Here is a 12612-nt window from a genome sequence, read left to right as displayed (position 1 = left end):
TCCTGGCACTTAACAGCGTACACTATGTTACTCTGTTTGTGTCGGGGGACCCGATCCTTGGGGTGGACCAATTTTTGGTGCAGCGTGTTTTTGGGTTTAAAAGCCACAGAGGAAAAAATGCGCCTCAACTGTTCCGATACTCCTGACACATATGGGATCACTACAGGCTGATCACTTGGGCAGCGGTCGTCCTTCTCTCCTGGATCAGCTGGAGCTTTCCTTAGGTGCCTTTCCAGCTTTGAGAAAAGTCCAGCTGGGATAACCACATTTACTCAGGGCCTTCTTGATGTGCCGTTCTTCTGCCTCCCTGGCCACTGTGTCTGTGGGGATGGTGTTCGCTCTGTGTTGTAGCGTCCTGATGACGCCCAGTTTGTGCTCGAGGATATTGAGAGTCAAACCTTAAATACTGATCCGTATGCGTAGGTTTACGGTACACGTCAGCTTTTAGATGTGCATGTGCATAACTCAAGTGTCATCTTATCAACATGTTATGTGGTCTTCAATGTTTTTTTTCTTCTATTTCTGGCAGATACAGACATTTAATTTAAAGTCTTGATGTTGCATCTGTCTACATACTGTTAGTTACTAACGCTAATGAGCTGTTGTGTTTTATTTTGGACTGGGTTTACACAAATGCTCACTGAATGTGTTGGCAATAAAAGAAATTTAAAATAATAAGTTGGATGTACTTAATTCATTTGTGTGGAACCTGTTGACAAAATAAATTTATGTAAAACTAATTAGTAAAGCACAAGGTGGCTGAAAATATAATATTTGAATTAATCTAACTTAAATTTAACATTTTACTGCCACAAATAAGAAATGTGTTGAAGTAACTAATCGAAACTATCTAACCTGTAAATATATCATCTATGTTCATACAACATAACTTGATTTAGGTAGTCTTAAATATCTGTTGTTAATCTTAAGTAGTTTTTTAAAATTAGATGAACTAAACATTTTTGCTTTAAACTAACACAATGCAATTTCATGGAACCTGTTAACAAAATAATTTTAATTAAAGTCAACTTTTCATTTTTTTGAGTGCAAGCAGTCGGTCCAGCTGACTTTCTTGAGGCACTGAGGGCAGTTTGAGTGCATTACAGCAGACTGATCTTCTCTGTTATCTTTCCAGTGTGAGTGCACGAAAGGATCTCACAGATGAACATGTGGTCCCTGACACTCCAGCCACCTCTTCTGCACCCGTCTCACCTCCAGCTGAGGCTCAGAGGAACAAATCAAAGAAGGCTTCCTGGTGGCGCAGATGGCTTTTTTGTAAGGTGAGTTTACCACTGCAGAGAATAAGCTCTGAACAAACAAATGGTGCAGGAATTTCTGCATCTATTTGTGTTTAACTGGATTTATTTGTAAGTGGCAAATCTGAAGTATGAGGTCATTTTACTGTGTTCCTGTTTAAAGCTGATTCATTGCTTTGTGTTTCTTCTCCTGTAATTTCATCACTGTGATTGCACTGTTTGTGTCTTTCTATAATGGTAACATCAGCACTGAAAAATGTGAAGTCAAGGACGTTGGTGTCCAGATGGAAGTTTCCTGCCCCCCAAATTGCTGCTGTTTTTCTGCACGGTACATTCTACAGAGCCGAGTGTGAAACGTGAACAGCTGTTATAGGAACATATGAAGTCTGAATGTTAGGATTGACACTCAAATTCTCATTATGTCGTCCATTTTGGTTGAACTAACTGGTGACGTGTTCCTCAAAGAAAAAGGTGACCTTAGATGATGAGCCGTGTTGGCCTGAGGTCAATGAGAGAGATGAGCCAGTTTCCAGGCCGTCTACCCCAGCAGGTTACGGTGGGTAGCCAGGGGGCTATGTTGGAGACAGAGTAAGCACAGCAAAAAGACCATTGTTAAATTAGCTCCAACAGAATTATTTTCAACACTTTTTCAGGGTTAATATATTATTTATACACTCTTAAGAGTTAAATCAACATTTTTGAAATAGTTATAATATTTAACACCAGGCCAGAGTTCATGTTTTAACATTTTTAACCTTCTGGTTAGTGTTGGCTTCACTCCCTATAGTGTCAGGCTTTCTACACTGAAAAGTGTTAAAATTAAATTCTGAGAAAGAATTGAATTCCACAAAATAAATATTCCCCAAAAGGACATTTATTGTGTCTTCAAAAAATTGTGAATGACGGTACAATGTACACTGTCTCATCTGAAACATTGTATGACCTTTGCATGTCAAAAGATTTATAAAACTTTAGATCTGACATTTTCACTATGCATCTCTGCTCAGCATGCATAGATGGTTATCAAAACACTCTGTAAACAACCTGTTTCCCATAAAAAAAAAATAATTTCATCTTCAACCAAAAGTAAGTCACTTATTTGGCGAAAGACAGGCGTGTCTTCTTCCACTGCACTGCAAATAACAGGTCCAGCTTTATATTCACTTGGGACAAATTAAACACAAAATGTGCTCTGAAAAGTTCATCAAATGCCCCGAGTGAGTGGCTCGCCTGGTGTGTGTCAGTCTTGCTCTTCTTTTGCCTGACAGCGAGGAGGTATGGTTGCCAATCCTTGTTGATTGCAGAGATGCTCTTCCAGACTCCAGCATGACTGGGGTTGACATAAGGAAACTAATAATTATTCACAGAAATGGTGTCTAAATACAGAAAAAAATGCAGAAGAGATTGCTCAAAGACTTTGGTATTATTGAAATTTCATGATATAATTACCTTATGAAAGAGTACAAGTCTCTGACTTGCATCACTCGCGCTGATTTTTGGAGACCTTTGTCCTCCTGGTGGTGGTAGAAGGAGATGTAGCAACAACAACAGCAATGCCATTTCTTGTTCAAAGGCTGAAGATGAAAAGACACAAAATTAATACCATTTCATCAAATGTTTTGATCTGTTTAATAATGAAAATAGGGGAAAGTTAAGAGACTTCCATCTCTCCCATGTCTATTGTTGAAAGTTATCAAAAACTAGATGAAATCGTTAGAGATACAGAAGAAGAAAAAAATCTATAGGATTATTAGTTCAGGATCATCATACAAACAAAACGGACAATGCTTTGTTTGACTTTATATTACATTCTAAGATCAAAACTAGAAAAACTGGACAAAGATTTACTTTGTTAAAGGGTGTTAAAGTGAGCTTTTCAGCCTCTTTTATGGCATTTGGCCTGAAGAATGTCTTTCATTTCTGAAGCAACCTGGAGGATGTGTCATCAGCGAACAGGAGAGTGAAGTTTTGCTCCACCTTTAAGAAAAAAAATTGTATTTGAAACAACTGCTAGCTCCAAATTCCAAACATTAAAAAAAAAGAATTCTAACTTACCATTCCTTTTGTATCCTGGAATCTTGGAAAAGTGGATAGGATACCAACGCTTCTGCTTGGGTCATTAACAAGCCTCCAATAGTGCTGAATGGTCTCTTTCATCTTCTGGAAAATCACAGAGTTGTCTGTAGTATGGTTGAGCAAAGACACGACCTCCTTGCAAGAATCACCATCAAGCTGGTGTATAAAATTCAGTCCTTTTGAGATTTGGACCACCTGAAGAACTGTCTGTCAACCTATTAGGTTGTGTTGGAGATCCACAACGAATCTTTCTTTGGACAGTTTTCAGAAACTGAAAGAAATGTATCCTGTACCATTTGCGGCATCAAAGAAGTGCTCCTGGATAAGTGAAAATACAAAATATTTTGTCAGATTTAGCTCATAACAAAATATCAGATAATTTTTATGTCCAGCATTAAACAATTTTGTGTTGACTATTACATAGCCTTTGTCTGCATATGGATCTTTGAGTGAGGGGAACAGCATCACAATGCCCAAAGCATACTCCTCTATGAGGGGTAGAGTTGGATGTCTCGAGACCGGTCTTGGTCTCGAGACTCGAGACCACTTTTTCGTGGTCTTGGTCTCGTCTTGGTCTCGACGGACTTTTGTCTTGGTCTCGCTGTTTCGGTCTTGCGTTCTCAAATCGACATAGTGTTCGGGAGATTTGGAGTCAACCATCAGCGGAGCGGGGGGGTGGCTTACTGGGCTTAAGCCCGGGTCATTTTTTCAGAAGCATGGGGTCTTTTGGAGTGTAATTTGTTAGTTAGATGCCTGACTAACAACTGTATAAAACAAAAACAACACACGAAGCACAGAGCGCACCGTCGTAAATTCCCCCTAATTTTGGTATGATCCGAGCTCAGGCACTAGGCGACTGCACAGCACCCATGTGAGCGAGGGGGGAGAAGCTGCTGCAGGACAGAGGAGAGCTTAAGTTTGACCAGGTACCAAAGCAAATCGTACTGAACTAATAATGTAAATATGACGGTGTATCACAAAAGATTGATATCAAACTGATCAGTTGGTTGCGTTACTTGCTCTTCGAGTGAATCAACAAATGGATAAATAAAAAGCCGAACAGCAATGCTGATTTTTTAGAGTCTTAGCTTACATTTCATATTTTCAGTTGTTACCCTCCACGGCTAAACAAACTCTCTAAATTGGTTTCAGTTGTGTACTGATGTACACAACAATGGACATAAGGAGCTTCTTTCAAAGAAAAAACTCAGGTAGATGTTATTTTATATATTATGCTTCGGATGTTGTTCACAATATAACTATGCAAAACCAGAGGAATTTCAATACACAGCAGTATATTCACAGTTGAAACCAGATATTTACATACACTTTATGGAGAAAACATAAAAACTTTTTTTTACTGTTAAACATCAATTTAGAGTAAACTTTTGTTTTAGATAAATAAATGTTGAAATATCTTTTGAATTAGTTAAATGTCAGAATAAAAAGAGGGAGCTGTCTATTTTATCACTTTCATCAAATTTAGGAGTACATGTACACTAAGTTTATTGTTAATTAATAAGAAAACTCCAGACGATTCCATTCTGAGCTGAAGAAGCTTCTGATAGGTTCGTAGAGTCCATGTGAGTAAACTGGTGGCACAGCTGTGGATGCATATAAGGCAAAACACAGAGCCTGTTTCTTTGACATGGGAAAATCAAGAGATGTCAACCAAAACACCAGGAACAGAACTGTGGAGCTCCATAAGTGTGGCTCAATTTTGAATACAATTTGGTGCCATTTGCAATTAAGAAATACAGATAGTTTCTCTCTTTACTCTTAAAGTTAAAAAATATGTTTTTTATATTTATCAATCTAAAAAAAGAAACATTTAGTCTGATTTGATGTTACAATTAAAAAAGTGTTTGTGTTTTGATCTGAAGAGTTTGTAAATATCTGGTTTCAACTGTATATTTGATGATGTTGGTGTTTGGCTTGATTGTCAGCACAAAGAGGGAGAGAGAGGAGCAGAGAGGGCGAGAGAGGACAGAACAGAGATGGAACAAGAGCAGGTGAGACACACATGTTAGTCAAATGGTTGTTTGCCAAAACTCATCAGAACATGTATCTCGTACCTAGTGTTTCTTTTTAGATACCATTTGTTACTTTTCAAATTCTACATTTATTAAGTTATGCAGGCTTGTTTGCACAACAAGGCTAAATAATTATATAAACTTTTCTCAATCTAAATATTGTACTTTGGTAGAATTAAAAAATAAGTGTAGTGCAGGTCTATGATTATTTTTAGTGCTACTATAATTTAGTTCTGATTCTGGTTCTGTCTTGGTTACTGTTGTAGTCCTGTTTTAATTCCGGATCAGTTCTGGGTCTGGTTGAATTGGGGTTTAGTCCCTGTGTCTTTATACAGGCCCGACTTTGTTCTGCCTTGCTGCTTAATTAAAAAACTAGTTTAAGGTTTCCGGCATATGTATATAGAATAGCATCTGGCTGCAGTTTAAGGACTTTTTTTGTCTCGGTCTCGTCTCGGTCTTGGTCTCGTCTCAACTTGGTCTTGGTCTTGTCTTGGTCTCGATACCCTCTGGTCTTGGTCTTGTCTTGGTCTCGGATTAGGCGGTCTTGACTACAAGTCTAATGAGGGGAAGGTGCCTGAGAGTGTCACGGCCCGTGGCTTGGCATCCAGGGAGCCGTGGGAGGCTGCAGTGGCCACACCCTCGGGCTGGGCCGCCTCCAAACCACCTGCGTCTCATCTGAGGCAATCACCGGAGGACTACTTCAGCCAGCTCTGACGGCTTCTCTTCGCCAGTCCGTAAGTCTCCTCCCAGTGTGACCAGCATTAGACAAAGTGAATCTGTGAACTAAGGTGTAGGTCTATTAGGTTATGTTGTGGTGATCCTCAGGTTGGGGGATGGGTGTTCATACTGGAGTGCAAAATTAAAACCAATGGAGATGGACCAGAAAAGTTTAAAGCCATCAGGTGCTCAGTTTAGAAAAAAGAGAAAAGGAGAGGAGAAACAAGCAAAAGATACAGGTAAGCAGATGTGTCCTGTCACGACACATAATAATTAGAGGGAGGAGTTGTACAGGGAGATGGCCACGGGCAGGAATGATTTCCTGTGTCGTTCAGTGGTGCTTTTTGGTAATCTCAGTCTCTCACTAAATGTGCTCCTGTGACTTGCCAGGACATCATGGAGTGGGTGGGAGGTATTATCCATGATTGTCCTTATCTTGGACAACATCTGCCTCTCAGACACCACCTTAACAGAGTCCAGCTCCATCCCCAACACATTACTGGCCTTGTGGATTAGTTTATTAAGTCTGTTGGCATCTGTGACCCTCAACCTGCTGCCCCAGCATGCAACAGCATAGAGGATAGCACTGACCACAACAGAGATACAACAAGTTAACATCAATTAGTAGGGATAGTGAAAACTTCTGTTTACGTTTGTAAGCCACTTGGCTATGATAGTAAACAGTAGACACTGATGCAGCTTACTGAATCCTTTGGACTGTGTTCAGCACAATAGTAATTAGTCATTAGCCAGAGGGAGTGTTTGCCCAGGGTGCCAAACAGGCTTGAACCGCCACTGTCGGGACTTATATTTCTGACGTGATCTCCTCCTTTTTGCCCCTGGTACCGGGGGCGTGGGGCTTAAGTGGTTTAAGCTGCCAGTGGCACAGAGTGTAGTGCGTAGGGTGGTGGGCACAGACAGGCCTTTCGAAGTTGTTGATGCTCAAGGCAAAATGTTTCTAACGTTGAACCTGAGCTCATCCTCGAACAGATAAAGCCGTAAAACATTAGCAACGACTGAATGCTGGCTCTCGCTTTGAGTAACCGGAAGTATAAGACCGGACTGCAGAAGTAGTGGTCTGTCATGGCAGCCTACGTACGCACTTACAGAAACCTGTGGATAAGGAAACACAACACATTAAGTCGTGGCTCAAGAGCTGGCAGTTTGTCTTGTAATCGGAAGGTTGCCGGTTCGAGCCCCGGCTCCGACAGTCTCGGTCGTTGTGTCCTTGGGCAAGACACTTCACCTGTTGCCGACTGGTGGTGGTCACAGGGCCCGATGGCGCCAGTGTCTGGCAGCCTCGACTCTGTCAGTGCGCCCCAGGGCAGCTGTGGCTACAATGTAGCTTACCATTACCAGTGTGTGAATGTGTGTGTGAATGGGTGGATGACTGGATGTAGTGTAAAGCGCTTTGGGGTCCATAGGGTCTAAGTAAAGCGCTATACAAATATAGGCCATTTACTTTAATGTCGGTCATAAGGGTGGAACTTCAAGAGCCACTGTGACTTGCAGGCAGCCTGCAGACACAGGGATTGTTTTCTTTGTGTATGTAACTAGTTGAAGGTCAGGTGGTTTTAGTGGCGTATCACTGAAGTGCTCTTCTTAGATGTGGTTAGGCAAGATAGAAACTGCAGAAGCTGTGTCCACAATCAGTTCAATGTCCTTAGCTGATGAGGTAGGTGTGCTCACATTTATGCTGCATTGCAATCCTTTTGATGCATAAGAAGGATCTGTTAAGTAAAGGGCTGAGTTTTGGTAAATGGACTTCCCGTACATCTCTTGTCTTGGATGAGCAGCAGACACGAGCAAAATGTCCAGTTTTATGACACAGTTTACAAGTAGCTTTGGCAGCAGGACACTGACGAAAGTTGGCTAAGTGACTGTTTGAACCACATCTAAAACAGTTCTTAGATGGTTTTGTTGCATGAGATGGCTTTGCAGGGTGAGCATTGTATTTGTGCTTCCTCTGCATGGAGTATGAGTGAGACTGCACAGCTTGGACTGGAGTACTGCTGTTTGCAGCTATGGATTTAGCTTGTTGAACTGCAGATTCCATTTGTATTGCCAGTGTAACAGCTTTATCTAGTGTCAAATCAGGTTCAAGCAAGAGTCTTTCTCTTATGCTGGGGTTAGACACATGTTCAGCTAGCTGATCATGGATCATTTCTTCTGTCCTGTCATCAAACACATATTTAGAAGCAAGGTCACGCAAGCTGGCCACATACTGGATAACAGTCTCATGTGAAGCTTGTGTTCGCTTTCTGAAAGCATGTCTTTCCACAACAACATTTACCTTAGGTGAAAAGTGTTGTTCTAGGGCAGTAACAGCAGAGGCAAAGGTATCACCTGTATTTGGCAGTGAGTAGAAAATCCTTTGTCCCTCTGTTCCTAAGCAGTGAAGTAAAGTAGCTCTTCTTCATGCTTCATTCCCTGTTGCAGTGATCACAAGCAAATAATTGTTGAACATACACATCCACATGTTGAAGGGCAAAGCAGGATCTCCAGGGCAAGGCAAAAACATGGGCTGTGGATGGACGTTTGCAGCCATGATGACTCAGCAAAAAACTAAGCTGAAAAAACAGGCAGGGTTACTCGTCGCCAAAATGTAGCAGCGGCTGGTAATAAACCAGTCCTCATCAAGGAACAGTGCTTTTTAATGAATTCAGCACAGACTTTACATCGTAGAGGTAACAGGGATACACATCAAGTTATCAGTTAGCCATCTTAACTATATTCTAACTCTAAAATTTTACCGACTCCACTTTTCTCTTATTTCGCGACACCGCCCTCTAGTGGTGGTGGTACAATCATTACAGGACACAACAACAGTCTGGAGTGTAGAAGGAGTAGAGCAGTGGCGAGAGGACACATCCCTGTGGTGCTCCTGTGTTGATGGTGATGCTGTTAGAGACGCATCTACCCACCCTCACCACCTGAGTTCTGCCAGCGAGGAAGTCCAACACCCAAGCACACAGGCGGCTGTTGAGACCCAGATCCCTGAGCTTTGTGAACAGTCTGCTGGGCACTATTGTGTTAAACGCTGAACTGTAATCAACAAACAGCATTCTCACATAGTTAGCCTATTTCTTGTCCACGTGGCTGAGGGTGGTGTGCAGGACGTGGATGATGGCGTCCTCTGTGGATCTGTTGGGTCGGATCTGTGGTGTCTGGGATGGAGGAGGAGATAATGTTCTTCAGCAGCCTCTCAAACACCTTCATTACTACCGAGGTCAGTGCAACTGGCCGGTAATCGTTCAGGGATGAGGGTTTCTGTTCTTGGGCACAGGGATGACGGTGGATCTTTTGAAGCATGTGGGGACCACAGACTTCACCAGGGACTCGTTGAAGATGGAAGTGAACACACCTGCTAGCTGGTCAGCACAGCAGCGCAGCAGACGGCCGGTGCTGCCATCTGTCCCCGCCGCTTTCCTTGTGTTCACTCTCCTCATTGCCGCTCGGACGTCATGCTCCGTGATGCTGATCACCGGTCCTTCGCTGATGACGCCACTGTCCTCGGTAGTCATGCGGTAGATGGCATTAACTGCCTGGCTAACCACGAAACTGGCGTAGAACTGGTTCAGCTCGTTGGTGAATGCAGAGTCGGTGTTGATCGGCGCAGTGTCCCTGGCTTTGTAGTCCGTAATGGTGTGTAGTCTGTGGCACATACTCCGTGTGTTGCCCTGGTAGAAGCGAGACTCCACACGCTCCTGGTACTGGTGTTTGGCATCTCTCACCACGTGCAGCACGCCGTATGAGGCCGCTTTGTAGGCACGCATATCGCCAGTGGTGAGACTCGCGTTGTAGGTGGCGGTCCTGGCGTTCACTGCGTTCACTTTACTTGGTATCAGATTGATACCAAAATTTGTAGTATGCACAGCACTACTGTTTGTAGATATTTTTACACTAGGTGTATGGAGGGCCATGAGTAGCAAAATGAACGAATATGTCAGGAAATAATTCACTAAATAAGTAAATAAGTAATTAAAATATATATTGATTTAGTTTAAAACATTGAATAAAATATTTATTTCTATTTTCAAATAATTAATTACACATTTTCAATTAATTTCAGTTTTAATTCATTAACATTTAATTCATTATTTAGTCAGTTCATTTTGGCACTTGTGGCCCTCCATACAGGGGAACTAGCACAGTCGTCTCCTTTTTACGAGTGTGTAGCGGGCCATGCCACCATTGTTGGTGGGCCCTGTGAGCTAAAGTGGTGAACAGAAGACCCAAATATACTGAAAGTGGGCTTGCACCTTGAGGTCCTCTAGTGGCTGCTCTGTGTATTTGCATAAACATGCATATACAGTAGCAAGACACAGCGTCTTGACAGACTCTGCCACACACTGAGCAGAGCCTGTCATGAAAATTGGTGCTAAAGTTTTGGTAAGTGAAATTCTTCATTCATTTTTTCATTAGTTTGCGTCAATGGCCAGCGATAAACCCATGCAGCTTAAAGATGCAGCTTAAAGATGCAGCATGCTAACCAAGCTTGCTGCTGCACATTCTGAGGCACATATGGTCACTTCTGGCTCTAAGAAGCATGAAACAAAAGGTGAATGTGACTATAATGATGATCAGTAAACACTTCTACAAGTTACATGTGTGTAATAAATACTAATTTAACTAATTGAATGGTTGTTATCTATGTAAATAAACAGAGGAGTAGCACAGAAAAAAATATTAGTACAAATTATGGTTATAAACCTGTGTTCAAATAAACAGATGGCACCATGGTCTGTATTTGTTTTTTTGTTTTTTTAAAAGACTGTGTTGGCTTAAATGGCAGCAAGTTGTGCATGGAGTTTAAGCCAAGAGCTCACTGAAGTTGGCTTAATTTGCAGAATAATGTATAGAAAAACTGTGAGTGAATAAAAATCTTGGACCATTTGCTTGATCTGCCTTCAAATAACAGAAGCAACACATCTGCCAAGCTTCGGATTTCCCCACATGCAGGAGTCATGTGGTAAGAGACACGATCAGTTTAGAGATAGTCTGGAGGATCATTTTCTTTTCAAAGTGCAAAAAAAGGCCTGAGGTAGCCTATTAGGGATGTCTGCTCATACTGACATCATCAAGAGCCGCAAATAGAAAAAAACTGTCTGAAGAAGAGCTTTAGGCTCACTTCTTTAACTCTTGCTGGCCTTGTTATTCGAATCTTTAGACATTTTTAAATGGAGATAAACTGCTAGTAAACGTGTATATATCTAACTGAAAATAAGGAAAAGCATAATACGTCCACTTTATATGACTTAACCACTGCAAGAGTAATATTGATACAGACTGTTGTACTATATAATTTAAACAGTACATTTGAAACCAGACACAGGACCCATAGGTACTAATAAACTCAGGAAGTTCGCATTAATGTCCTCTTTTATTAGTCCACTTATCCCTCTGATGGCTTTCTACACTGCACCCATATAACCTTTCAGACTTTACATCTTCATATTTACCAAGCACAGGATGCAAGCACTTTATGTTTTTGTCTCTACCATGCCTTGTACTTTACAGGTGTGAAAATTAAATCTGATTCAACTTGAGTGGAAACAAACGTAGCGGGAACAAGCACAGCGGGGAATCCACAGTCCCATTAGAACGGTATTTTGGAAATAACTTGCTGTCTAACTGATCTGCTGACACACAGAAAATGTGTGAAGGAATTGATTTGAAACTGTTTGCAGTGAAGAAACTCTGCTAGGTTAAAAATCATAATGACAACTGAATTTAATTCAGTTGCATCAGTTTGTGGGTGCATCAGGTTCGCCAAGGGCTTTGTTACATTACTACTTTTAACAAGTTCCAAGCATCTGAGGCTTTCCTTGATTTAGCATCAATGATGACCGCGTGCAGCTGTGTTTTCTTTAATACAGCTGAAGAGAAGAGAAAGTGTGATTAGGAAAAAAATAACTACTCAGTGCAGACTATTGCAAAATTACATAAAGTGATGCAAAAAAGTGCAATAAGACAAAAGGTAACAACAAAAAAACCTCCTACAAAAATAATCACACAGAGACGCAAACAGCCACAGGAAGAAGAAGGAGTTGGGATTCTGACTTTTTTTTCCGAATTCCCACTCTAACCTTGGAATTAGGAGATTATCTTCATAATTATCATAATCTCAGAATTCTAAGGAGGAAGATCAGAATAATGAAATTAAAGTGAGAATTTTGAGATTAATCTCAAAATTCTAAGGAAAAAAACAGACTTCTGAGATTAAAGACAGAAATATGAAAAAAAATCATAATTCTGACTAATCTCAGGTTAATTTTTGAGATTAATTGTGAGATTAATCTCCAAATTATGAGATTACAGTAAGAATTATGAAAAAAATCAACCTGTTTTTTCTGAGGTTTCTGACTTTAATCTGAGAAGAAATCAGAATTAGAAATGAAATATGGGGAAAACAAATTTCAGAATTCTGACTTTAATCTCAGAATTCCAAAAGAACCCAATGAATTTTTTTCATTGGGTCTTTTCTTTTGGTCATTTTTTTCTGTAACTTTTTTGTGTTTAAAAAAAGA

At 40.9% G+C, this 12612-nt stretch overlaps 1 long non-coding RNA gene across 1 annotated transcript; it reads right to left on the bottom strand.

Moving 5' to 3' along the window:
• Positions 1-2140: 2140 nt before the first annotated feature.
• LOC146681008 (uncharacterized) lies at positions 2141-3367 on the bottom strand. The gene is made up of 4 exons (XR_014918202.1): positions 3312-3367; positions 3105-3233; positions 2706-2830; positions 2141-2586 (listed from the first exon to the last, which is right to left on the bottom strand). It is a non-coding gene; the product is annotated as an uncharacterized LOC146681008 (long non-coding RNA).
• Between the last annotated feature and the right edge of the window lie 9245 nt (positions 3368-12612).

Source organism: Copadichromis virginalis, linkage group LG23, assembly GCF_057382275.1.
Source record: "Copadichromis virginalis isolate Kocher_CV1m ecotype Utaka linkage group LG23, C_Virginalis_male_GT1.1, whole genome shotgun sequence".
Classification (NCBI taxonomy): Eukaryota; Metazoa; Chordata; class Actinopteri; order Cichliformes; family Cichlidae; genus Copadichromis; species Copadichromis virginalis.
The sequence above is the reverse complement of the archived record's forward strand: the minus strand, read 5'-3'. Positions and strand labels throughout refer to the sequence as shown.